The 26,423-nt window shown below is 39.4% G+C and overlaps 21 non-coding genes across 21 annotated transcripts; all 21 read left to right on the forward strand.

The window, feature by feature from the left end:
• Positions 1-932: 932 nt before the first annotated feature.
• TRNAT-CGU (transfer RNA threonine (anticodon CGU)) lies at positions 933-1,004 on the forward strand. Its single transcript has one exon. It is a non-coding gene; the product is annotated as a tRNA-Thr (tRNA).
• Positions 1,005-1,357: 353 nt separating this feature from the next.
• On the forward strand, positions 1,358-1,429 carry TRNAA-UGC (transfer RNA alanine (anticodon UGC)). The gene has a single exon. It is a non-coding gene; the product is annotated as a tRNA-Ala (tRNA).
• Positions 1,430-2,311: 882 nt separating this feature from the next.
• Positions 2,312-2,383, forward strand: TRNAA-CGC (transfer RNA alanine (anticodon CGC)). Its single transcript has one exon. It is a non-coding gene; the product is annotated as a tRNA-Ala (tRNA).
• A 353-nt stretch (positions 2,384-2,736) lies between these two features.
• On the forward strand, positions 2,737-2,808 carry TRNAA-UGC (transfer RNA alanine (anticodon UGC)). The gene has a single exon. It is a non-coding gene; the product is annotated as a tRNA-Ala (tRNA).
• Positions 2,809-3,682: 874 nt separating this feature from the next.
• Positions 3,683-3,754, forward strand: TRNAA-UGC (transfer RNA alanine (anticodon UGC)). Its single transcript has one exon. It is a non-coding gene; the product is annotated as a tRNA-Ala (tRNA).
• Positions 3,755-5,054: 1,300 nt separating this feature from the next.
• Positions 5,055-5,126, forward strand: TRNAA-CGC (transfer RNA alanine (anticodon CGC)). Its single transcript has one exon. It is a non-coding gene; the product is annotated as a tRNA-Ala (tRNA).
• Positions 5,127-5,479: 353 nt separating this feature from the next.
• TRNAA-UGC (transfer RNA alanine (anticodon UGC)) lies at positions 5,480-5,551 on the forward strand. Its single transcript has one exon. It is a non-coding gene; the product is annotated as a tRNA-Ala (tRNA).
• An 874-nt stretch (positions 5,552-6,425) lies between these two features.
• TRNAA-UGC (transfer RNA alanine (anticodon UGC)) lies at positions 6,426-6,497 on the forward strand. The gene has a single exon. It is a non-coding gene; the product is annotated as a tRNA-Ala (tRNA).
• A 1,300-nt stretch (positions 6,498-7,797) lies between these two features.
• On the forward strand, positions 7,798-7,869 carry TRNAA-CGC (transfer RNA alanine (anticodon CGC)). Its single transcript has one exon. It is a non-coding gene; the product is annotated as a tRNA-Ala (tRNA).
• A 353-nt stretch (positions 7,870-8,222) lies between these two features.
• TRNAA-UGC (transfer RNA alanine (anticodon UGC)) lies at positions 8,223-8,294 on the forward strand. The gene has a single exon. It is a non-coding gene; the product is annotated as a tRNA-Ala (tRNA).
• An 882-nt stretch (positions 8,295-9,176) lies between these two features.
• Positions 9,177-9,248, forward strand: TRNAA-CGC (transfer RNA alanine (anticodon CGC)). Its single transcript has one exon. It is a non-coding gene; the product is annotated as a tRNA-Ala (tRNA).
• A 353-nt stretch (positions 9,249-9,601) lies between these two features.
• On the forward strand, positions 9,602-9,673 carry TRNAA-UGC (transfer RNA alanine (anticodon UGC)). The gene has a single exon. It is a non-coding gene; the product is annotated as a tRNA-Ala (tRNA).
• A 9,938-nt stretch (positions 9,674-19,611) lies between these two features.
• On the forward strand, positions 19,612-19,683 carry TRNAV-CAC (transfer RNA valine (anticodon CAC)). The gene has a single exon. It is a non-coding gene; the product is annotated as a tRNA-Val (tRNA).
• Positions 19,684-20,036: 353 nt separating this feature from the next.
• Positions 20,037-20,108, forward strand: TRNAA-UGC (transfer RNA alanine (anticodon UGC)). The gene has a single exon. It is a non-coding gene; the product is annotated as a tRNA-Ala (tRNA).
• Positions 20,109-20,983: 875 nt separating this feature from the next.
• Positions 20,984-21,055, forward strand: TRNAA-UGC (transfer RNA alanine (anticodon UGC)). The gene has a single exon. It is a non-coding gene; the product is annotated as a tRNA-Ala (tRNA).
• A 1,300-nt stretch (positions 21,056-22,355) lies between these two features.
• Positions 22,356-22,427, forward strand: TRNAA-UGC (transfer RNA alanine (anticodon UGC)). The gene has a single exon. It is a non-coding gene; the product is annotated as a tRNA-Ala (tRNA).
• An 873-nt stretch (positions 22,428-23,300) lies between these two features.
• Positions 23,301-23,372, forward strand: TRNAA-CGC (transfer RNA alanine (anticodon CGC)). Its single transcript has one exon. It is a non-coding gene; the product is annotated as a tRNA-Ala (tRNA).
• An 873-nt stretch (positions 23,373-24,245) lies between these two features.
• TRNAA-CGC (transfer RNA alanine (anticodon CGC)) lies at positions 24,246-24,317 on the forward strand. The gene has a single exon. It is a non-coding gene; the product is annotated as a tRNA-Ala (tRNA).
• A 353-nt stretch (positions 24,318-24,670) lies between these two features.
• TRNAA-UGC (transfer RNA alanine (anticodon UGC)) lies at positions 24,671-24,742 on the forward strand. The gene has a single exon. It is a non-coding gene; the product is annotated as a tRNA-Ala (tRNA).
• A 353-nt stretch (positions 24,743-25,095) lies between these two features.
• TRNAE-UUC (transfer RNA glutamic acid (anticodon UUC)) lies at positions 25,096-25,167 on the forward strand. The gene has a single exon. It is a non-coding gene; the product is annotated as a tRNA-Glu (tRNA).
• An 878-nt stretch (positions 25,168-26,045) lies between these two features.
• On the forward strand, positions 26,046-26,117 carry TRNAA-CGC (transfer RNA alanine (anticodon CGC)). The gene has a single exon. It is a non-coding gene; the product is annotated as a tRNA-Ala (tRNA).
• The last annotated feature ends 306 nt before the right edge of the window (positions 26,118-26,423 follow it).

Genomic DNA, 26,423 nt, shown 5'->3' on the forward strand with positions numbered 1-26,423 from the left:
TGGTAGAGCGCATGCTTTGCATGTATGAGTCCCCGGGTTCAATCCCCAGCATCTCCATGTTTTGCAAAATATAGATTCTTACTTATCTGTATGTAACCTCTTCAGAAGAGCCCAAGACCAACAAATGCATGAATGCACTCTACAGTAATGGGCAAGAATTAACACCAATTATGAAAAATAATTGATCATTCTATTAAATGTGATGTAGCTCAGTGGTAGATTATATTCTGTGGATACTGTGTTTCCTTATTTAACCAGCAGTTACCATATCATACCTACTGACATTCTCCAAACACTGATGTCAAGTATATGGTAATTATGAAACAGAGTTTTAATTTCACTGGGAAATGAACTATAAAAGCAGTAGTTTCATAAAAGAACAAATCACACGATACAGCAAAACTAATTGATTAAGAAGGACAGACATCTTTAAACACATTGTGAACCTATGGAGGATGGATTTGGGCTTGAATGTCAAGTAATTAGTGATCAATCAATGCATGAAAAGATAAACACGTATCAACTCTGTACAAAATACCTGGTGAAGCCTTAGTCAGCAATGCCCAGGAGGCAGTCATAGCCTGTATCCTATGTGCCCTTCTTCCAAGTTCTGACACTGCTGATAAAACAGAATGTAAGACTGTCCTCTACTTGGCAATACTTGATCAATATCCATGCCATTCATTACATAAGGTAGGGGATTCTGATGATAACCCAGACTCCGGTGAAGAAGTCTAACAGCAATTTAAAGTGTGGAATGATCATCTACTTGCATCCTCATCAGCTGTGGAAACTATGGTGTCCTTGAACTCTGGCAAAGTGTAATGGTTTTTATTGCTTTATACTCTGAGATGACCCTTAGAACACTAGAAAATAGTAGAACTTGAGTACAATGCAAAGCTGCAATCGAATGAGTACCACACATTTTCACAGGGGATGTAGTTCAGTGGTAGAGCGCATGCTTCGTATGTATGAGGCTCCGAGTTCAATCCCCGGCATCTCCATGTTTTGCAAAATGTAGATTCTTTCTTAACTCTATGTAACCTCTCCAGATCAACAAATGCATTAAAATACTCTAGAGAAATTGGAAAAGATTCAATCAAACTATAAAAAATTATTGACCAGTCTATAAAATGTGATGTTGCGCAGTGGTAGATTATATTCCCCAGAATCTGTGCTTCCTCATTGAAATAAAAGTTATCATATGATACCTACAGTATCCTTGAAATCTATACAGCAAGGTATAATTGTTATCTTTGCTCCGTGCTCTGAGTTTAACCTTAGAACAGTGGAAGTAGTAGAACTTGAGTACTATGCAGAACGGCAATCGCTCGGTATCAAAACACACCAACTCAAAGGGGATGAAGCTCAGTGGTAGAGCGCATGCTTTGCATGTATGAGGCCCTGGGTTCAATCCCCAACATCTCCATGTTTTGCAAAATATAGATTCTTACTTATCTGTATGTAACCTCTTCAGAAGAGCCCAAGACCAACAAATGCATGAATGCACTCTACAGTAATGGGCAAGAATTAACACCAATTATGAAAAATAATTGATCATTCTATTAAATGTGATGTAGCTCAGTGGTAGATTATATTCTGTGGATACTGTGTTTCCTTATTTAACCAGCAGTTACCATATCATACCTACTGACATTCTCCAAACACTGATGTCAAGTATATGGTATATGGTAATTATGAAACAGAGTTTTAATTTCACTGGGAAATGAACTATAAAAGCAGTAGTTTCATAAAAGAACAAATCACACGATACAGCAAAACTAATTGATTAAGAAGGACAGACATCTTTAAACACATAGTGAACCTATGGAGGATGGATTTGGGCTTGAATGTCAAGTAATTAGTGATCAATCAATGCATGAAAAGATAAACACGTATCAACTCTGTACAAAATACCTGGTGAAGCCTTAGTCAGCAATGCCCAGGAGGCAGTCATAGCCTGTATCCTATGTGCCCTTCATCCAAGTTCTGACACTGCTGATAAAACAGAATGTAAGACTGTCCTCTACTTGGCAATACTTGATCAATATCCATGCCATTCATTACTTAAGGTAGGGGATTCTGATGATAACCCAGACTCCGGTGAAGAAGTCTAACAGCAATTTAAAGTGTGGAATGATCATCTACTTGCATCCTCATCAGCTGTGGAAACTATGGTGTCCTTGAACTCTGGCAAAGTGTAATGGTTTTTATTGCTTTCTACTCTGAGATGACCCTTAGAACACTAGAAAATAGTAGAACTTGAGTACAATGCAAAGCTGCAATCGAATGAGTACCACATTTTTTCACAGGGGATGTAGCTCAGTGGTAGAGCGCATGCTTCGCATGTATGAGGCCCCGTGTTCAATCCGCGGCATCTCCATGTTTTGCAAAATGTAGATTCTTTCTTAACTCTATGTAACCTCTCCAGATCAACAAATGCATTAAAATACTCTAGAGAAATTGGAAAAGTTTCAATCAAACTATAAAAAATTATTGACCAGTCTATAAAATGTGATGTTGCTCAGTGGTAGATTATATTCCCCAGAATCTGTGTTTCCTCATTGAAATAAAAGTTATCATATGATACCTACAGTATCCTTGAAATCTATACAGCAAGGTATAATTGTTATCTTTGCTCCGTGCTCTGAGTTTAACCTTAGAACAGTGGAAGTAGTAGAACTTGAGTACTATGCAGAACAGCAATCGCTCGGTATCAAAGCACACCAACTCAAAGGGGATGTAGCTCAGTGGTAGAGCGCATGCTTTGCTTGTATGAGGCCCCGGGTTCAATCCCCGGCATCTCCATGTTTTGCAAAATATAGATTCTTACTTATCTGTGTGTAACCTCTTCAGAAGAGCCCAAGACCAACAAATGCATGAATGCACTCTACAGTAATGGGCAAGAATTAACACCAATTATGAAAAATAATTGATCATTCTATTAAATGTGATGTAAATCAGCGGTAGATTATATTCTGTGAATACTGTATTTCCTTATTTAACCAGCAGTTACCATATCATACCTACTGACATTCTCCAAACACTGATGTCAAGTATATGGTAATTATGAAACAGAGTTTTAATTTCACTGGGAAATTAACTATAAAAGCAGTAGTTTCATAAAAGAACAAATCACACGATACAGCAAAACTAATTGATTAAGAAGGACATACATCTTTAAACACATTGTGAACCTATGGAGGATGGATTTGGGCTTGAATGTCAAGTAATTAGTGATCAATCAATGCATGAAAAGATAAACACATATCAACTCTGTACAAAATACCTGGTGAAGCCTTAGTCAGCAATGCCCAGGAGGCAGTCATAGCCTGTATCCTATGGGCCTTCTTCCAAGTTCTGACACTGCTGATAAAACAGAATGTAAGACTGTCCTCTACTTGGCAATACTTGATCAATATCCATGCCATTCATTACATAAGGTAGGGGATTCTGATGATAACCCAGACTCCGGTGAAGAAGTCTAACAGCAATTTAAAGTGTGGAATGATCATCTACTTGCATCCTCATCAGCTGTGGAAACTATGGTGTCCTTGAACTCTGGCAAAGTGTAATGGTTTTTATTGCTTTATACTCTGAGATGACCCTTAGAACACTAGAAAATAGTAGAACTTGAGTACAATGCAAAGCTGCAATCGAATGAGTGCCACACTTTTTTACAGGGGATGTAGCTCAGTGGTAGAGCACATACTTTGCATGTATGAGGCCCCGGGTTCAATCCCCAGCATCTCCATGTTTTGCAAAATGTAGATTCTTTCTTAACTCTATGTAACCTCTCCAGATCAACAAATGCATTAAAATACTCTAGAGAAATTGGAAAAGTTTCAATCAAACTATGAAAAATTATTGACCAGTCTATAAAATGTGATGTTGCTCAGTGGTAGATTATATTCCCCAGAATCTGTGTTTCGTCATTGAAATAAAAGTTATCATATGATACCTACAGTATCCTTGAAATCTATACAGCAAGGTATAATTGTTATCTTTGCTCCGTGCTCTGAGTTTAACCTTAGAACAGTGGAAGTAGTAGAACTTGAGTACTATGCAGAACAGCAATCGCTCGGTATCAAAACACACCAACTCAAAGGGGATGTTACTCAGTGGTAGAGCGCATGCTTTGCATGTATGAGTCCCCGTGTTCAATCCCCAGCATCTCCATGTTTTGCAAAATATAGATTCTTACTTATCTGTATGTAACCTCTTCAGAAGAGCCCAAGACCAACAAATGCATGAATGCACTCTACAGTAATGGGCAAGAATTAACACCAATTATGAAAAATAATTGATCATTCTATTAAATGTGATGTAGCTCAGTGGTAGATTATATTCTGTGGATACTGTGTTTCCTTATTTAACCAGCAGTTACCATATCATACCTACTGACATTCTCCAAACACTGATGTCAAGTATATGGTAATTATGAAACAGAGTTTTAATTTCACTGCGAAATGAACTATAAAAGCAGTAGTTTCATAAAAGAACAAATCACACGATACAGCAAAACTAATTGATTAAGAAGGACAGACATCTTTAAACACATTGTGAACCTATGGAGGATGGATTTGGGCTTGAATGTCAAGTAATTAGTGATCAATCAATGCATGAAAAGATAAACACCTATCAACTCTGTACAAAATACCTGGTGAAGCCTTAGTCAGCAATGCCCAGGAGGCAGTCATAGCCTGTATCCTATGTGCCCTTCTTCCAAGTTCTGACACTGCTGATAAAACAGAATGTAAGACTGTCCTCTACTTGGCAATACTTGATCAATATCCATGCCATTCATTACATAAGGTAGGGGATTCTGATGATAACCCAGACTCCGGTGAAGAAGTCTAACAGCAATTTAAAGTGTGGAATGATCATCTACTTGCATCCTCATCAGCTGTGGAAACTATGGTGTCCTTGAACTCTGGCAAAGTGTAATGGTTTTTATTGCTTTATACTCTGAGATGACCCTTAGAACACTAGAAAATAGTAGAACTTGAGTACAATGCAAAGCTGCAATCGAATGAGTACCACACATTTTCACAGGGGATGTAGTTCAGTGGTAGAGCGCATGCTTCGCATGTATGAGGCTCTGAGTTCAATCCCCGGCATCTCCATGTTTTGCAAAATGTAGATTCTTTCTTAACTCTATGTAACCTCTCCAGATCAACAAATGCATTAAAATACTCTAGAGAAATTGGAAAAGTTTCAATCAAACTATGAAAAATTATTGACCAGTCTATAAAATGTGATGTTGCTCAGTGGTAGATTATATTCCCCAGAATCTGTGTTTCCTCATTGAAATAAAAGTTATCATATGATACCTACAGTATCCTTGAAATCTATACAGCAAGGTATAATTGTTATCTTTGCTCCGTGCTCTGAGTTTAACCTTAGAACAGTGGAAGTAGTAGAACTTGAGTACTATGCAGAACAGCAATCGCTCGGTATCAAAGCACACCAACTCAAAGGGGATGTAGCTCAGTGGTAGAGCGCATGCTTTGCATGTATGAGGCCCCGGGTTCAATCCCCGGCATCTCCATGTTTTGCAAAATATAGATTCTTACTTATCTGTGTGTAACCTCTTCAGAAGAGCCCAACACCAACAAATGCATGAATGCACTCTACAGTAATGGGCAAGAATTAACACCAATTATGAAAAATAATTGATCATTCTATTAAATGTGATGTAACTCAGCGGTAGATTATATTCTGTGGATACTGTATTTCCTTATTTAACCAGCAGTTACCATATCATACCTACTGACATTCTCCAAACACTGATGTCAAGTATATGGTAATTATGAAACAGAGTTTTAATTTCACTGGGAAATGAACTATAAAAGCAGTAGTTTCATAAAAGAACAAATCACACGATACAGCAAAACTAATTGATTAAGAAGGACAGACATCTTTAAACACATTGTGAACCTATGGAGGATGGATTTGGGCTTGAATGTCAAGTAATTAGTGATCAATCAATGCATGAAAAGATAAACACATATCAACTCTGTACAAAATACCTGGTGAAGCCTTAGTCAGCAATGCCCAGGAGGCAGTCATAGCCTGTATCCTATGGGCCTTCTTCCAAGTTCTGACACTGCTGATAAAACAGAATGTAAGACTGTCCTCTACTTGGCAATACTTGATCAATATCCATGCCATTCATTACATAAGGTAGGGGATTCTGATGATAACCCAGATTCCGGTGAAGAAGTCTAACAGCAATTTAAAGTGTGGAATGATCATCTACTTGCATCCTCATCAGCTGTGGAAACTATGGTGTCCTTGAACTCTGGCAAAGTGTAATGGTTTTTATTGCTTTATACTCTGAGATGACCCTTAGAACACTAGAAAATAGTAGAACTTGAGTACAATGCAAAGCTGCAATCGAATGAGTGCCACACTTTTTTACAGGGGATGTAGCTCAGTAGTAGAGCACATACTTTGCATGTATGAGGCCCCGGGTTCAATCCCCAGCATCTCCATGTTTTGCAAAATGTAGATTCTTTCTTAACTCTATGTAACCTCTCCAGATCAACAAATGCATTAAAATACTCTAGAGAAATTGGAAAAGTTTCAAACAAACTATGAAAAATTATTGACCAGTCTATAAAATGTGATGTTGCTCAGTGGTAGATTATATTCCCCAGAATCTGTGTTTCGTCATTGAAATAAAAGTTATCATATGATACCTACAGTATCCTTGAAATCTATACAGCAAGGTATAATTGTTATCTTTGCTCCGTGCTCTGAGTTTAACCTTAGAACAGTGGAAGTAGTAGAACTTGAGTACTATGCAGAACAGCAATCGCTCGGTATCAAAACACACCAACTCAAAGGGGATGTTACTCAGTGGTAGAGCGCATGCTTTGCATGTATGAGTCCCCGGGTTCAATCCCCAGCATCTCCATGTTTTGCAAAATATAGATTCTTACTTATCTGTATGTAACCTCTTCAGAAGAGCCCAAGACCAACAAATGCATGAATGCACTCTACAGTAATGGGCAAGAATTAACACCAATTATGAAAAATAATTGATCATTCTATTAAATGTGATGTAGCTCAGTGGTAGATTATATTCTGTGGATACTGTGTTTCCTTATTTAACCAGCAGTTACCATATCATACCTACTGACATTCTCCAAACACTGATGTCAAGTATATGGTAATTATGAAACAGAGTTTTAATTTCACTGGGAAATGAACTATAAAAGCAGTAGTTTCATAAAAGAACAAATCACACGATACAGCAAAACTAATTGATTAAGAAGGACAGACATCTTTAAACACATTGTGAACCTATGGAGGATGGATTTGGGCTTGAATGTCAAGTAATTAGTGATCAATCAATGCATGAAAAGATAAACACGTATCAACTCTGTACAAAATACCTGGTGAAGCCTTAGTCAGCAATGCCCAGGAGGCAGTCATAGCCTGTATCCTATGTGCCCTTCTTCCAAGTTCTGACACTGCTGATAAAACAGAATGTAAGATTGTCCTCTACTTGGCAATACTTGATCAATATCCATGCCATTCATTACATAAGGTAGGGGATTCTGATGATAACCCAGACTCCGGTGAAGAAGTCTAACAGCAATTTAAAGTGTGGAATGATCATCTACTTGCATCCTCATCAGCTGTGGAAACTATGGTGTCCTTGAACTCTGGCAAAGTGTAATGGTTTTTATTGCTTTATACTCTGAGATGACCCTTAGAACACTAGAAAATAGTAGAACTTGAGTACAATGCAAAGCTGCAATCGAATGAGTACCACACATTTTCACAGGGGATGTAGTTCAGTGGTAGAGCGCATGCTTCGCATGTATGAGGCTCCGAGTTCAATCCCCGGCATCTCCATGTTTTGCAAAATGTAGATTCTTTCTTAACTCTATGTAACCTCTCCAGATCAACAAATGCATTAAAATACTCTAGAGAAATTGGAAAAGTTTCAATCAAACTATAAAAAATTATTGACCAGTCTATAAAATGTGATGTTGCTCAGTGGTAGATTATATTCCCCAGAATCTGTGCTTCCTCATTGAAATAAAAGTTATCATATGATACCTACAGTATCCTTGAAATCTATACAGCAAGGTATAATTGTTATCTTTGCTCCGTGCTCTGAGTTTAACCTTAGAACAGTGGAAGTAGTAGAACTTGAGTACTATGCAGAACGGCAATCGCTCGGTATTAAAACACACCAACTCAAAGGGGATGTAGCTCAGTGGTAGAGCGCATGCTTTGCATGTATGAGGCCCTGGGTTCAATCCCCAACATCTCCATGTTTTGCAAAATATAGATTCTTACTTATCTGTATGTAACCTCTTCAGAAGAGCCCAAGACCAACAAATGCATGAATGCACTCTACAGTAATGGGCAAGAATTAACACCAATTATGAAAAATAATTGATCATTCTATTAAATGTGATGTAGCTCAGTGGTAGATTATATTCTGTGGATACTGTGTTTCCTTATTTAACCAGCAGTTACCATATCATACCTACTGACATTCTCCAAACACTGATGTCAAGTATATGGTATATGGTAATTATGAAACAGAGTTTTAATTTCACTGGGAAATGAACTATAAAAGCAGTAGTTTCATAAAAGAACAAATCACACGATACAGCAAAACTAATTGATTAAGAAGGACAGACATCTTTAAACACTTAGTGAACCTATGGAGGATGGATTTGGGCTTGAATGTCAAGTAATTAGTGATCAATCAATGCATGAAAAGATAAACACGTATCAACTCTGTACAAAATACCTGGTGAAGCCTTAGTCAGCAATGCCCAGGAGGCAGTCATAGCCTGTATCCTATGTGCCCTTCATCCAAGTTCTGACACTGCTGATAAAACAGAATGTAAGACTGTCCTCTACTTGGCAATACTTGATCAATATCCATGCCATTCATTACTTAAGGTAGGGGATTCTGATGATAACCCAGACTCCGGTGAAGAAGTCTAACAGCAATTTAAAGTGTGGAATGATCATCTACTTGCATCCTCATCAGCTGTGGAAACTATGGTGTCCTTGAACTCTGGCAAAGTGTAATGGTTTTTATTGCTTTCTACTCTGAGATGACCCTTAGAACACTAGAAAATAGTAGAACTTGAGTACAATGCAAAGCTGCAATCGAATGAGTACCACATTTTTTCACAGGGGATGTAGCTCAGTGGTAGAGCGCATGCTTCGCATGTATGAGGCCCCGTGTTCAATCCGCGGCATCTCCATGTTTTGCAAAATGTAGATTCTTTCTTAACTCTATGTAACCTCTCCAGATCAACAAATGCATTAAAATACTCTAGAGAAATTGGAAAAGTTTCAATCAAACTTTGAAAAATTATTGACCAGTCTATAAAATGTGATGTTGCTCAGTGGTAGATTATATTCCCCAGAATCTGTGTTTCCTCATTGAAATAAAAGTTATCATATGATACCTACAGTATCCTTGAAATCTATACAGCAAGGTATAATTGTTATCTTTGCTCCGTGCTCTGAGTTTAACCTTAGAACAGTGGAAGTAGTAGAACTTGAGTACTATGCAGAACGGCAATCGCTCGGTATCAAAGCACACCAACTCAAAGGGGATGTAGCTCAGTGGTAGAGCGCATGCTTTGCATGTATGAGGCCCCGGGTTCAGTCCCCGGCATCTCCATGTTTTGCAAAATATAGATTCTATCTTATCTGTATGTAACCTCTTCAGAAGAGCCCAAGACCAACTGTCAAAGTCAGAAAAATATCACGCTGCACATTGCCATATATGCACCTCATGCGTGTGCCCGCTGCACGAGCATGAGCTCTCCCGTGCGTGCGTATACTCGTGGTCGCGTGCACTTGCAGGCGCACGGTATGCGCATTTACGGTAGAGTTTGTGTGCGTCTAGCGGGCGACTCAATCGTAACATATTTTAGTCATATAATGTATTTTGTAGATTATGGTCCCTTTGATAGAATCTGAAAGTTTAGTTAATATAGCATGTTCGGGGACAAAGAGATTCCTCTTTGTTTGATACGAAGTTTCAGACAGGGGTTACACAGTGGTGTTTAGTATCCATCGGAAGAGAATATAATTAGCAATATTCCGGTGTTGGTTTGAAGCAGATTACTCGCTCGTGCGTATAGTTATGGACATAAGAAGTTTATGGACATTTACTATATTTGCACTTTATTATCCATGCGGCGGGAAACCTGAGTTTCCCTCCCACTTGAGCAGTTTGAAATAGTCACAGCCCACCTGTATGAACCAACCTATGACCTTTTGTTATAATGCGGAGACGGATTCCTGTGTCCAATGAACAATAAGAATGTAGGGACCATTGTACTGTACTGTGTGTAAGTGTATATAAAGACAAGCCGACCTGGGCCAGCTCTCTACTCTTTTCAACGGTTCTCATCACTGATAATCGGGAGCTGGATATCCAGAAAGGCGCTTGCGATTGTTCCCCTTGTGCGTAAGTTCTCTGCAGCCATATTTATCTCCTATTTTGTTGTAAGCCATTCTCTCTCTCCTTCCCCCTTTAAATGTAATTGTGTCTTTGTTGTATTTTAACGTGTAGTAACTCGATTAGGTATTTTATGTTAGTTTGGTAGTGTATAACTTGTATTGTGTATTCTTTTGCGATTGAACGTTCATTCATTCCCTCAAAAGGTGTTAGACCCTTAGACCGGTATTTGAGTGTTTATTATATTGCTAAAGGGTTCTCAGAGCGTAAGAATCGCTCATACAGCTTTTAAACTAACAAGGTTACACTGTGTTGCATTTACACCTTATCACTGCACAAAGGTTTACAATTTAAGTACATTGTTTATGATATTGTTACAAAGGTTTAACTCTGTGACCGTCAGCGCCGCTCGTGATCTCCTCGTGGTCTCGAGCGTCCGTTACGCTGATAGCGTATCATTACGTTAGTCGGCAGCCTATAGCGTGCTTGCCTTTACGCTTTAAGCCATGAGCGAACGTGCCGCTTGTGCATCTCATCCACGGCTAAGCATTTGTACGCTACGTGCGTACTCTTACGGTATTCCATACGCCAATTGCGTACTGTGTTCATTAACCTTTTAGAGTGTTTAATATAGGATATATATTATACGCTTTAACAATTGGGGACTCGCCCGCTCTTCACATATCTGCACTAGGTAATTTCAGCAGACATTATCGGTCAGCAAAAGGCGGGAGGTAATATTCCTCGTAGTGCTGACCAGATAAGCGTCTGCTTCGCTTAGTAAGGAGTGCTGAAGGAATCCGGAACCGGAAGGTAGGAACAGTACGTTATTGTCTTTAAAAAAAAAAAAACTGTTTATTTCTGTTTTGCGTACACACGCACGCACACACACAACTGTATCTCTTTTCATTTGTGTATTTTCACATATCACCTTCCTGTTTGCCATTTCACAATTGATAACGTGCTGAGAAAGATTTGTTGCTATTGGTAGTTAAAAGTTAATATTAATACGTTAAGGAGTAATTTGTAATACACGCGCACGGCTTGCCTAAAATACAAGGAAGTCTGGTGTGGTGTCAGTGAATGATTACTGTTAAAGATCATTCACATTGATAAACGTGTAGTGTGTTACTGTGGACGTACTTGGTCTGCGTACACGGGTCCTTACAAGGGCAGGGCGTACGCAACGCAAGGGTCGACACACGGAGCGTATATTACGCAACGGAGCGTACGGATACGCCCACCGAAACTCAAATCGCACAATAGCATTGTTCTAGTGGGGGCGGTATAGTATAGCCACGCGATAATAGCACAAATTGATTTCAGTTTCCAAAACTTAGTTTAAATACCTTACTTTACTGTAATGCCTCTGGGGAGAGCTATCAGATTACAGGAAATGATTTTTTTCTGATCAGAAAACTATAGAATGATAGTGGGTTGAAAACGGTATGAGTGTATTGAACTCCTCTTGGTGAAGTCTTGGTGAAATCTTGGTGAAGTCTTGGTGAAATCTTGGTGAAGTAAGTCTTGGTGAATCACGGTCAAGGTGAATACGTGATGAGCACGGTCTAGGTGAAAACGTGCGACGGAGTGTGATAAAGTTTTCGTTGTATTACGCTCTGGCTGTTTTGGAGCACAGTAGGGAGACTCCAATGATCCTACAATTTATAGGCAACAAGTGTCTATAAGTGGTACGATTGGACCGCACGGTTGTATGTGTAACCAATAACGCAACGTGATATGAGGTCGTATATTAAAAAGCCCTCATGCATGTTGTAGGGAGCACATGCAAGCGTGATTTGTGTAAAAAATGAAGGTCTGGTAGGGCCTGCAACGATTACGTGGGTCTGCTAAAAAGGGGCGGATTCGTTGTACTCGGAGCAGAAGAAGCTGGTGGAAGAGCTTGAAAAACTTCCACCGTAGACTTCTGTGTTTGGTGCATTTTAGGAAGTTTTTCTGTGTTAAAAAGGTCCACAATGGCAGCCAAGTGCACAACACAGGGACGTTTAGCAGTCAGGGTTCAGACTGAAGAGGCTTACAGACCCCGAGGGTCTGCTCGGTTAGTAATGTGGGGGAAGTATGGTCCCCACACTGAGACCTTTTGTGACGAATGGACACGAATGACTGTGGGGGATAAAGCACCATTTCCTGGGATAGGTAGTTTTGACTCAGAGGTATTGCATAATATAAGGCAAAGGATCTGTCTCATAAAATCCGGGAAGCAACGAATTAGACATTATGATTGTTTACAGTTATGGCAACAGGAAAGTGAAATGCAAAGAAATTTAACTTACATATCTGACTCTCATCTTGGGAGGAGAGACATGGTAATGGGGAGGATTATGGCTGCAGAGAATGGCACACTGGTGAATGATAAAAATGCACTTAGCAACTGTATTATAGATGATAAGGATACTTGTAATAAATGTAACAAGAATAATCGTAATACTGTTAAATGTACAACTATTAACCCATGCAAGTTGCACCCCATGTTAAACTTCCCTCAGGATCACCAGCAAGAAAGTGGGCCCAGCACGATGTCGGTACCTCTTCCAGAAGCCATCCTACAAGACATCCAGGTGGACGCGACCAAATCGGTAAAGGCAGTAATCAAACCCCCTAACGGAGGGTCAGGTGAGGTTGTGTCCACAGGTACGTATGGTGTTATACATCACGCACAAACAAATGTACCTCATATTGTAGAACCAACTCAGAATGACGTTATTGGACTTAATCCTGTCAGGGTAATTGCAGTACCAAATGGGAAAACTGACACTTCAGGAGTCACTCCTGTCAGGAACATCGCCATGCACTGCCCCTTTTCCCGAACAGAATTAAGAACAATTTTGTCTGAATTTCCTGACCCTAGGAAAGACTTAGTTGCATGTCAAAAGTATATTAGAGAGCTAGGAAATTCTGCAGAGCCAAATAACAAAGATTGGAGGACAGTTTTGAGGGCATGTTTACCCCCCGATGTCGACTTAGTGAAATTTATCGCTGACTGTAAACTAGATGAAGAAATACCACTAACAGACGAGTATAATCAGGATAATGTAAAGAGAATCAACTTACAGTTAGGAGAATATTTCCCTGCAGTGGTAAAGTGGAATAAAATCTTTACAATAAAACAAAAAGAAGGTGAATCCACACCAGAGTATTTTCACCGGGCTCTGCAGGATATGGCTAGGTACACGGGTATAGATGACATTAAAACTAATGTACACCACAGAGAAGTAGCTGTGTCCGTATTAATGGACGGCTTAAAAGACACACTAAGAATCAGGGTACAAACCTCTCTACCTCACTGGAGAGGTATCTCGGTGGCTGCATTAAGAGAGTCCGCTATCGAGCATGACCGTAATATCCAAAGAACCAGGGAAGCACAGGGAGAGCGGTTGATGGTGATGAGCATCCAAGCATTAGAGGAGGCATCAGATCGACCGAAACCCCAGGCCACTGGCACATGGAGGAATCCAAGGGTTTGTTATCTTTGTAAAAGAGAAGGGCATTATGCCAGCAACTGTAACAGCCCACATAAAGTCAGACCCCCTAGACATGAATATGAGCAAAGTTATGACACACCAAATTATAATCAGGGATCACATAGGAAGAATCTTGGGCCACACCCATGATATGTAGTCAGGAAAGGTGATCATTAGGACTGATGATAAGCCTGAGGTAACGGTTAATAAATTGGGAGGTCATTCCCTGAAGACACAGGAATGACCGGGGTAAAAAATTTGTAAAGTATCTGTAAAATGTTTTTTTTTCTCCCCATCTCTGACGGTCATCTGCAGGACTCAAACATTACATAGCTACTTGGTCTTTGCAGAAGTCTACTAAACCCCAGCATGACCTACCCGCATCAATGTATCCTGGCCAGATACAAAGGGTGGAGTTTGGAAATGCTGGTGGGAGGGACTGCGCAAAGATACCATTGGACATGCAGGTGTGACAGCCTGATGATGAACGGAAGAACTGACAATTTTTTTTTTTTATCTCTTGGAAAAATGTTTGAAAAATGTTTTTTTCTGTTGTTGTTTATTGTTGACTTATGTGACGCATATATATATATGAACGGTTCTCTCTCCCTTGTTGTTGGTTTTTTCTCTCTCTCTTCTTTCTCATGCTCTCATAACGTTATAGATGGTATGTCACACATCAGTTGGATGAATGGTAATGCAAGATTTATTCTCCTTACAGAAAGAGCGCTGAGCTAGAAGAAATATTGTATCACCAGAATGTTTAGAAGACTGAGAGACAGTACCTTTGAGATGACAGCAGAACAAGAAGAACAACAAGACTAGAGAACTAATTATCGTAACAAGTTTCTCTCCCCCTCAAACTGTTTTTCTGAACCCCCATTACAAATTTCTCCTTTTCTCCTCCTGTAAGATGGACTTGCCCCAAGAGACTGTGATATGGATTTTCCTGTTGACCATGATGTTGACCAGAGCAGTCTGTTTCGGTGAGAGTACCAGTGAGGTCGAGAAAGGATCCAGAAGGGTTTCTGATGACCAAGACGGAGGTGTAAATTTCCAATAGCAACACAATCACCGAGCAAAGGCGAGTACCGGAAACGATCCAGCAGCCATGTTATTTATAGACATTGTGAAGGATTGTTAGCTGAAGAGAACTGTATCTGTAGACACTGTGACAGTATAGTTGAGGATGGGTGCATCAAGAAATGTCAGTCCAGTTTTAATATCCACATGGACCGGCATCCATTGAGTGACTATCACTCCTTAGTGGGTAAAGTGTTAAATCAGACAGATTGTTGGGTATGCTCTCAAGTACCTCAAGGCCATAGCAAATCAGGATTAGTGCCATTCCCTTTAACTATAGAGGAGGTACTTGAGCTAAGTGGTGGGAGGCCGGTGGACAGGAGGTTTAATATCTCCAGTCCTCCTAGTTTGAAGCTCCACCAATATCATGTGGATAGATCCCTAGTATGTTTTAACATTTCCAATCCCCGAAAGCCGGGAAATTGGGAAGTGTCATGGAATAACCAAACCATGACCTTTTCATACAGAGCCAATAGAATGCCAACAGATACAGAACTTATACGCCACATAGCCGGTAGTGGAAAATATTTCCGATATAGGTATACCCTAGGAAGTAGGATCATGAGAGTTGGAGAAGTATCACCAGGATACTGTGCACATATCGTACAAACAGATACGTGTACTAAACAGATGGGAGAATTAGAGCTAGGAGATTTCATATGGAAAATTTGTAATATGGTAATGTCCTATTCCGTCCCATATGTTCTCCCCGATGATGGATACTTCATATGCGGGAGGAAGGCGTATAAGTGGCTTGCCCCAAACTCAGAAGGGTTATGTTATATTGGAAAAGTACTGCCTGAGGTAATGACCGTATCCCACACTAAAATGAAGGATATTCACCGCAGTGCCCAAGCTCCTTATACTCACACTCATTACGAGCACATCGTTAAACGGCACCTGACAGAAAGAACAGAGCATCCGGCCTCTGACCTGATCCATGAATCCACCGGGATTCAATTCCTAATCGCGTTGGATGTCACTCGTAACGCCAGAGGAGTGATAAATTATAAATATATATCTGCGCTTGCAAATTTATTAGACAATAACACTGAAATGTATGATGACACATTCAGGTATACCGGAAGGGAGCTCCAAGCTTATAAAATAGAACTGGTTCAGCATAGGATGGTTCTTAATTATCTCACGGCAGTGACGGGTGGATATTGTGTCACACTAGCGACTCAGTATGGAATAAAGTGCTGCACGTATATTACAAACAGCACCGAGGACCCGGCCGAGGTCATAGACCAAAAGATGGACGACATTCTCCAATTAAAGTGGGAGTTCCGCAAGAGACACAATCTCACCCTCGCTGCTGTGGGTAATGAGCTGACCGGTTGGGTTCTATGGTTGAACCCGCGAAATTGGTTCTCTGGTTTAGGAGAATGGGCTCAAGGAATTATCATGGATGTAGGCAAATTTCTTTTGTGTATTCTGGGTGTCATCATATTGGTCGGTCTGATATTTAGATGCGTTCGGGGTTTAACAAAGTGTAAACGTAGCGCCCGAGTGATGAGTTTAAGAAGTGAAGATACTGTAATAACAACGACTGATTTGATTTACGACCCAACCATTGAGACAATGTTGTGATGAAAATGTGATTCCACAGTCCGTTTCTTTCACCCGTTTCTCCTTTGTTTTTCTCCAAGGTACAAAGACATCCGCTTGGAAGAATAATTTGACAACCTTTTACACAGACAACTGATGGACTATGCCATAGACCCCCCATATCCCTAGTACCTTTAATTTTACGCTAGCCCAACACTTTTTGTAAGTCTCTGGACATTGAAAAAGCTTTTTGCACACCGTTTATAGCAAAAGCATCGGGAGACTACAGTCAACATGTACATCGAGACAAGACAAAACAAGACACAAGACAAGACCTCAATCGGCAAATGTATATTAAACTCACATAGTTTACAACTGCATTTACCATACTTGCTTCTTATCTTCATCTCTACAACCTTCAGGTAATGACACACATAGTCGATAGGGAATATAGGCACAGATATCAGCACTCACATATCCCCCTATTCATGTATCATCAACTAAAATGTGCTCCCCCATTTTGTTGTAACCAAAAGCCGAAAAGAGCTCGGTAAAGTTTGACAGCCCATCCACAGACCCGTACCACGGGATAAGAAGGAATTTAAATGTATACTTCGCAATACCTCGAAGCTTGATTTAAAACACGTACGGCACGATGATACATGACCCCCCAAACATGGATTCATACACACATGCTTCTACTATCTCACTAGGTCATACCGTTTTCCCACCTTCTTCTCTTCTCCCCTACCCAATCATAGAAATGTATTATACATGACATATATTTTTCTCTTTTTGAACTGTTTTAGGAAGTGGCAGTTATTGGTGACTGCCAAAGGGTGGACTGTCAAAGTCAGAAAAATATCACGCTGCACATTGCCATATATGCACCTCATGCGTGTGCCCGCTGCACGAGCATGAGCTCTCCCGTGCGTGCGTATACTTGCGGTCGCGTGCACTCGCAGGCGCACGGTATGCGCATTTACGGTAGAGTTTGTGTGCGTCTAGCGGGCGACTCAATCGTAACATATTTTAGTCATATAATGTATTTTGTAGATTATGGTCCCTTTGATAGAATCTGAAAGTTTAGTTAATATAGCATGTTCGGGGACAAAGAGATTCCTCTTTGTTTGATACGAAGGGTCAGACAGGGGTTACACAGTGGTGTTTAGTATCCATCGGAAGAGAATATAATTAGCAATATTCCGGTGTTGGTTTGAAGCGGATTACTCGCTCGTGCGTATAGTTATGGACATAAGAAGTTTATGGACATTTACTATATTTGCACTTTATTATCCATGCGGCGGGAAACCTGAGTTTCCCTCCCACTTGAGCAGTTTGAAATAGTCACAGCCCACCTGTATGAACCAACCTATGACCTTTTGTTATAATGCGGAGACGGATTCCTGTGTCCAATGAACAATAAGAATGTAGGGACAATTGTACTGTACTGTGTGTAAGTGTATATAAAGACAAGCCGACCTGGGCCAGCTCTCTACTCTTTTCAACGGTTCTCATCACTGATAATCGGCAGCTGGATATCTAGAAAGGCGCTTGCGATTGTTCCCCTTGTGCGTAAGTTCTCTGCAGCCATATTTATCTCGTATTTTGTTGTAAGCCATTCTCTCTCTCCTTCCCCCTTTAAATGTAATTGTGTCTTTGTTGTATTTTTACGTGTAGTAACTCGGTTAGGTATTTTATGTTAGTTTGGTAGTGTATAACTTGTATTGTGTATTCTTTTGCGATTGAACGTTCATTCATTCCCTTAAAAGGTGTTAGACCCTTAGACCGGTATTTGAGTGTTTATTATATTGCTAAAGGGTTCTCAGAGCGTAAGAATCGCTCATACAGCTTTTAAACTAACAAGGTTACACTGTGTTGCATTTACACCTTATCACTGCACAAAGGTTTACAATTTAAGTACATTGTTATGATATTGTTACAAAGGTTTAACTCTGTGAGCGTCAGCGCCGCTCGTGATCTCCTCGTGGTCTCGAGCGTCCATTACGCTGATAGCGTATCATTACGTTAGTCGGCAGCCTATAGCGTGCTTGCCTTTACGCTTTAAGCCGTGAGCGAACGTGCCGCTTGTGCGTCTCGTCCACGGCTAAGCATTTGTACGCTACGTGCGTACTCTTACGGTATTCCATACGCCAATTGCGTACTGTGTTCATTAACCTTTTAGAGTGTTTAATATAGGATATATATTATACGCTTTAACACAACAAATGCATGAATGCACTCTACAGTAATGGGCAAGAATTAACACCAATTATGAAAAATAATTGATCATTCTATTAAATGTGATGTAGCTCAGTGGTAGATTATATTCTGTGGATACTGTGTTTCCTTATTTAACCAGCAGTTACCATATCATACCTACTGACATTCTCCAAACACTGATGTCAAGTATATGGTAATTATGAAACAGAGTTTTAATTTCACTGGGAAATGAACTATAAAAGCAGTAGTTTCATAAAAGAACAAATCACACGATACAGCAAAACTAATTGATTAAGAAGGACAGACATCTTTAAACACATTGTGAACCTATGGAGGATGGATTTGGGCTTGAATGTCAAGTAATTAGTGATCAATCAATGCATGAAAAGATAAACACATATCAACTCTGTACAAAATACCTGGTGAAGCCTTAGTCAGCAATGCCCAGGAGGCAGTCATAGCCTGTATCCTATGTGCCCTTCTTCCAAGTTCTGACACTGCTGATAAAATAGAATGTAAGACTGTCCTCTACTTGGCAATACTTGATCAATATCCATGCCATTCATTACATAAGGTAGGGGATTCTAATGATAACCCAGACTCCGGTGAAGAAGTCTAACAGCAATTTAAAGTGTGGTATGATCATCTACTTGCATCCTCATCAGCTGTGGAAACTATGGTGTCCTTGAACTCTGGCAAAGTGTAATGGTTTTTATTGCTTTATACTCTGAGATGACCCTTAGAACACTAGAAAATAGTAGAACTTGAGTACAATGCAAAGCTGCAATCGAATGAGTACCACACTTTTTCACAGGGGATGTAGCTCAGTGGTAGAGCGCATGCTTCACATGTATGAGGCCCCGGGTTCAATCCCCGGCATCTCCATGTTTTGCTAAATGTAGATTCTTTCTTAACTCTATGTAACCTCTCCAGATCAACAAATGCATTAAAATACTCTAGAGAAATTGGAAAAGTTTCAATCAAACTATGAAAAATTATTGACCAGTCTATAAAATGTGATGTTGCTCAGTGGTAGATTATATTCCCCAGAATCTGTGTTACCTCATTGAAATAAAAGTTATCATATGATACCTACAGTATCCTTGAAATCTATACAGCAAGGTATAATAGTTATCTTTGCTCCGTGCTCTGAGTTTAACCTTAGAACAGTGGAAGTAGTAGAACTTGAGTACTATGCAGAACAGCAATCGCTCGGTATCAAAACACACCAACTCAAAGGGGATATAGCTCAGTGGTAGAGTGCATGCTTTGCATGTATGAAGCCCCGGGTTCAATCCCCGGCATCTCCATGTTTTGCAAAATATAGATTCTTACTTATCTGTATGTAACCTCTTCAGAAGATCCCAAGACCAACAAATGCATGAATGCACTCTACAGTAATGGGCAAGAATTAACACCAATTATGAAAAATAATTGATCATTCTATTAAATGTGATGTAGCTCAGTGGTAGATTATATTCTGTGGATACTGTGTTTCCTTATTTAACCAGCAGTTACCATATCATACCTACTGACATTCTCTAAACACTGATGTCAAGTATATGGTAATTATGAAACAGAGTTTTAATTTCACTGGGAAATGAACTATAAAAGCAGTAGTTTCATAAAAGAACAAATCACACGATACAGCAAAACTAATTGATTAAGAAGGACAGACATCTTTAAACACATTGTGAACCTATGAAGGATGGATTTGGGCTTGAATGTCAAGTAATTAGTGATCAATCAATGCATGAAAAGATAAACACATATCAACTCTGTACAAAATACCTGGTGAAGCCTTAGTCAGCAATGCCCAGGAGACAGTCATAGCCTGCACCATATGTGCCCTTCTTCCAAGTTCTGACACTGCTGATAAAACAGAATGTAAGACTGTCCTCTACTTGGCAATACTTGATCAATATCCATGCCATTCATTACATAAGGTAGGGGATTCTGATGATAACCCAGACTCCGGTGAAGAAGTCTAACAGCAATTTAAAGTGTGGAATGATCATCTACTTGCATCCTCATCAGCTGTGGAAATTATGGTGTCCTTGAACTCTGGCAAAGTGTAATGGTTTTTATTGCTTTATACTCTGAGATGACCCTTAGAACACTAGAAAATAGTAGAACTTGAGTACAATGCAAAGCTGCAATCGAATGAGTACCCTATTTTTTCACAGGGGATGTAGCTTAGTGGTAGAGCGCATGCTTTGCATGTATGAGGCCCCGGGTTCAATCCCCAGCATCTTCATGTTTTGCAAAATGTAGATTCTTTCTTAACTCTATGTAACCTCTCCAGATCAACAAATGCATTAAAATACTCTAGAGAAATTGGAAAAGTTTCAATCAAACTATGAAAAATTATTGACCAGTCTATAAAATGTGATGTTGCTCAGTGGTAGATTATATTCCCCAGAATCTGTGTTTCGTCATTAAAATAAAAGTTATCATATGCTACCTACAGTTTCCTTGAAATATATACAGCAAGGTATAATTGTTATCTTTGCTCCGTGCTCTGAGTTTAACCTTAGAACAGTGGAAGTAGTAGAACTTGAGTACTATGCAGAACAGCAATCGCTCGGTATCAATACACACCAACTCAAAGGGGAAGTAGCTCAGTGGTAGAGCACATGCTTTACATGTATGAGGCCCCAGGTTCAATACCCAGCATCTCCATGTTTTGCAATATATAGATTCTTACTTATCTGTATGTAACCTCTTCAGAAGAGCCCAAGACCAACAAATGCATGAATGCACTCTACAGTAATGGGCAAGAATTAACACCAATTATGAAAAATAATTGATCATTCTATTAAATGTGATGTAGCTCAGTGGTAGATTATATTCTGTGGATACTGTGTTTCCTTATTTAACCAGCAGTTACCATATCATACCTACTGACATTCTCCAAACACTGATGTCAAGTATATGGTAATTATGAAACAGAGTTTTAATTTCACTGGGAAATGAACTATAAAAGCAGTAGTTTCATAAAAGAACAAATCACACGATACAGCAAAACTAATTGATTAAGAAGGACAGACATCTTTAAACACATTGTGAACCTATGGAGGATGGATTTGGGCTTGAATGTCAAGTAATTAGTGATCAATCAATGCATGAAAAGATAAACACATATCAACTCTGTACAAAATACCTGGTGAAGCCTTAGTCAGCAATGCCCAGGAGGCAGTCATAGCCTGTATCCTATGTGCCCTTCTTCCAAGTTCTGACACTGCTGATAAAACAGAATGTAAGACTGTCCTCTACTTGGCAATACTTGATCAATATCCATGCCATTCATTACATAAGGTAGGGGATTCTGATGATAACCCAGACTCCGGTGAAGAAGTCTAACAGCAATTTAAAGTGTGGAATGATCATCTACTTGCATCCTCATCAGCTGTGGAAACTATGGTGTCCTTGAACTCTGGCAAAGTGTAATGGTTTTTATTGCTTTATACTCTGAGATGACCCTTAGAACACTAGAAAATAGTAGAACTTGAGTACAATGCAAAGCTGCAATCGAATGAGTACCACACTTTTTCACAGGGGATGTAGCTCAGTGGTAGAGCGCATGCTTTGCATGTATGAGGCCCCGGGTTCAATATCCAGCATCTCCATGTTTTGCAAAATATAGATTCTTACTTATCTGTATGTAACCTCTTCAGAAGAGCCCAAGACCAACAAATGCATGAATGCACTCTACAGTAATGGGCAAGAATTAACACCAATTATGAAAAATAATTGATCATTCTATTAAATGTGATGTAGCTCAGTGGTAGATTATATTCTGTGGATACTGTGTTTCCTTATTTAACCAGCAGTTACCATATCATACCTACTGACATTCTCCAAACACTGATGTCAAGTATATGGTAATTATGAAACAGAGTTTTAATTTCACTGGGAAATGAACTATAAAAGCAGTAGATTCATAAAAGAACAAATCACACGATACAGCAAAACTAATTGATTAAGAAGGACAGACATCTTTAAACACATTGTGAACCTATGGAGGATGGATTTGGGCTTGAATGTCAAGTAATTAGTGATCAATCAATGCATGAAAAGATAAACACATCAACTCTGTACAAAATACCTGGTGAAGCCTTAGTCAGCAATGCCCAGGAGGCAGTCATAGCCTGCATCCTATGTGCCCTTCTTCCAAGTTCTGACACTGCTGATAAAACAGAATGTAAGACTGTCCTCTACTTGGCAATACTTGATCAATATCCATGCCATTCATTACATAAGGTAGGGGATTCTGATGAAAACCCAGACTCCGGTGAAGAAGTCTAACAGCAATTTAAAGTGTGGAATGATCATCTACTTGCATCCTCATCAGCTGTGGAAACTATGGTGTCCTTGAACTCTGGCAAAGTGTAATGGTTTTTATTGCTTTATACTCTGAGATGACCCTTAGAACACTAGAAAATAGTAGAACTTGAGTACAATGCAAAGCTGCAATCGAATGAGTACCACATTTTTTCACAGGGGATGTAGCTCAGTGGTAGAGCGCATGCTTCGCATGTATGAGGCCCCGGGTTCAATACCCAGCATCTCCATGTTTTGCAAAATATAGATTCTTACTTATCTGTATGTAACCTCTTCAGAAGAGCCCAAGACCAACAAATGCATGAATGCACTCTACAGTAATGGGCAAGAATTAACACCAATTATGAAAAATAATTGATCATTCTATTAAATGTGATGTAGCTCAGTGGTAGATTATATTCTGCGGATACTGTGTTTCCTTATTTAACCAGCAGTTACCATATCATACCTACTGACATTCTCCAAACACTGATGTCAAGTATATGGTAATTATGAAACAGAGTTTTAATTTCACTGGGAAATGAACTATAAAAGCAGTAGTTTCATAAAAGAACAAATCACACGATACAGCAAAACTAATTGATTAAGAAGGACAGACATCTTTAAACACATTGTGAACCTATGGAGGATGGATTTGGGCTTGAATGTCAAGTAATTAGTGATCAATCAATGCATGAAAAGATAAACACATCAACTCTGTACAAAATACCTGGTGAAGCCTTAGTCAGCAATGCCCAGGAGGCAGTCATAGCCTGTATCCTATGGGCCCTTCTTCCAAGTTCTGACACTGCTGATAAAACAGAATGTAAGACTGTCCTCTACTTGGCAATACTTGATCAATATCCATGCCATTCATTACATAAGGTAGGGGATTCTGATGATAACCCAGACTCCGGTGAAGAAGTCTAACAGCAATTTAAAGTGTGGAATGATCATCTACTTGCATCCTCATCAGCTGTGGAAACTATGGTGTCCTTGAACTCTGGCAAAGTGTAATGGTTTTTATTGCTTTATACTCTGAGATGACCCTTAGAACACTAGAAAATAGTAGAACTTGAGTACAATGCAAAGCTGCAATCGAATGAGTACTACATTTTTTCACAGGGGATGTAGCTCAGTGGTAGAGCGCATGCTTCGCATGTATGAGGCCCCGGGTTCAATCCCCGGCATCTCCATGTTTTGCAAAATGTAGATTCTTTCTTAACTCTATGTAACCTCTCCAGATCAACAAATGCATTAAAATACTCTAGAGAAATTAGAATAGTTTCAATCAAACTATGAAAAATTATTGACCAGTCTATAAAATGTGATGTTGCTCAGTGGTAGATTATATTCCCCAGAATCTGTGTTTCCTCATTGAAATAAAAGTTATCATATGATACCTACAGTATCCTTGAAATCTATACAGCAAGGTATAATTGTTATGTTTGCTCCGTGCTCTGAGTTTAACCTTAGAACAGTGGAAGTAGTAGAACTTGAGTACTATGCAGAACAGCAATCGCTCGGTATCAAAACACACCAACTCAAAGGGGATGTAACTCAGTGGTAGAGCGCATGCTTTGCATGAATGAGGCCCCGGGTTCAATCCCCGGCATCTCCATGTTTTGCAAAATGTAGATTCTTTCTTAACTCTATGTAACCTCTCCAGATCAACAAATGCATTAAAATACTCTAGAGAAATTGGAAAAGTTTCAATCAAACTATGAAAAATTATTGACCAGTCTATAAAATGTGATGTTGCTCAGTGGTAGATTATATTCCCCAGAATCTGTGTTTCCTCATTGAAATAAAAGTTATTATATGATACCTACAGTATCCTTGAAATCTATACAGCAAGGTATAATTGTTATATTTGCTCCGTGCTCTGAGTTTAACTTTAGAACAGTGGAAGTAGTAGAACTTGAGTGCTATGCAGAACAGCAATCGCTCGGTATCAAAACACACCAACTCAAAGGGGATGTAGCTCAGTGGTAGAGGGCATGCTTTTCATGTAAGAGGCCCCGGGTTCAATCCCCGGCATCACCATGTTTTGCAAAATATAGAGTCTTACTTATCTGTATGTAACCTCTTCAGAAGAGCCCAAGACCAACAAATGCATGAATGCACTCTACAGTAATGGGCAAGAATTAACACCAATTATGAAAAATAATTGATCATTCTATTAAATGTGATGTAGCTCAGTGGTAGATTATATTCTGTGGATACTGTGTTTCCTTATTTAACCAGCAGTTACCATATCATACCTACTGACATTCTCCAAACACTGATGTCAAGTATATGGTAATTATGAAACAGAGTTTTAATTTCACTGGGAAATGAACTATAAAAGCAGTAGTTTCATAAAAGAACAAATAACACGATACAGCAAAACTAATTGATTAAGAAGGACAGACATCTTTAAACACATTGTGAACCTATGGAGGATGGATTTGGGCTTGAATGTCAAGTAATTAGTGATCAATCAATGCATGAAAAGATAAACACATATCAACTCTGTACAAAATACCTGGTGAAGCCTTAGTCAGCAATGCCCAGGAGGCAGTCATAGCCTGTATCCTATGGGCCCTTCTTCCAAGTTCTGACACTGCTGATAAAACAGAATGTAAGACTGTCCTCTACTTGGCAATACTTGATCAATATCCATGCCATTCATTACATAAGGTAGAGGATTCTGATGATAACCCAGACTCCGGTGAAGAAGTCTAACAGCAATTAAAAGTGTGGAATGATCATCTACTTGCATCCTCATCAGCTGTGGAAACTATGGTGTCCTTGAACTCTGCTGGCAAAGTGTAATGGTTTTTATTGCTTTATACTCTGAGATGACCCTTAGAACACTAGAAAATAGTAGAACTTGAGTACAATGCAAAGCTGCAATCGAATGAGTACCACACTTTTTCACAGGGGATGTAGCTCAGTGGTAGAGCGCATGCTTCGCATGTATGAGGCCCCGGGTTCAATCCCCAGCATCTCCATGTTTTGCAAAATGTAGATTCTTTCTTAACTCTATGTAACCTCTCCAGATCAACAAATGCATTAAAATACTCTAGAGAAATTGGAAAAGTTTCAATCAAACTATGAAAAATTATTGACCAGTCTATAAAATGTGATGTTGCTCAGTGGTAGATTATATTCCCCAGAATCTGTGTTTCCTCATTGAAATAAAAGTTATCATATGATACCTACAGTATCCTTGAAATCTATACAGCAAGGTATAATTGTTATCTTTGCTCCGTGCTCTGAGTTTAACCTTAGAACAGTGGAAGTAGTAGAACTTGAGT

Source organism: Pseudophryne corroboree, chromosome 4, assembly GCF_028390025.1.
Source record: "Pseudophryne corroboree isolate aPseCor3 chromosome 4, aPseCor3.hap2, whole genome shotgun sequence".
NCBI classification, from domain to species: Eukaryota; Metazoa; Chordata; class Amphibia; order Anura; family Myobatrachidae; genus Pseudophryne; species Pseudophryne corroboree.